This window comes from Mizuhopecten yessoensis, unplaced genomic scaffold (assembly GCF_002113885.1).
Source record: "Mizuhopecten yessoensis strain PY_sf001 unplaced genomic scaffold, ASM211388v2 scaffold716359, whole genome shotgun sequence".
Classification (NCBI taxonomy): domain Eukaryota; kingdom Metazoa; phylum Mollusca; class Bivalvia; order Pectinida; family Pectinidae; genus Mizuhopecten; species Mizuhopecten yessoensis.
The window spans coordinates 1,091,930-1,092,388 of record NW_018480077.1 but is presented as its reverse complement, the minus strand read 5'-3'; positions in this window follow the sequence as shown (position 1 = coordinate 1,092,388).

The window sequence follows — 459 nt, the reverse complement described above, 5'->3', positions numbered from 1 at the left end:
TTAGATGTGATGTGGAAATCAGCATGTAAACTAAGTGAAATACAATACTTGCCATGTCATCAATGGATAAGAATTTGAAAATATTGGTAAATGTTCCCTTTGGGGCCCCACCCTTGCCCCTGGGGGTTGGGCAGGAATCCTAATTTTACAAAGTAAAACTCTCATTTACCCAAGATGATTCTGACTAAGTTTAAGCAATTTTCTGCTGAAAATGGATAAAATATATACCGAAAAGTGTTATTTCCCTATATAAACTATATTAAACGTTACCCCCTCCCTAAGGGAGAACGGATAGCTCAGGATCCTGATATTTTCAATTTACAATTTGAAACTATCTACCTCCAAGGATAATTCTCACAAAGTAAAAATAATTTCCTACAGAAAGTTGTCACAATATACCCAAAAGTGTTATTTCCCTATATAAACTATAGTAAACTTTACCCCCTCCCCAAGGGAGAA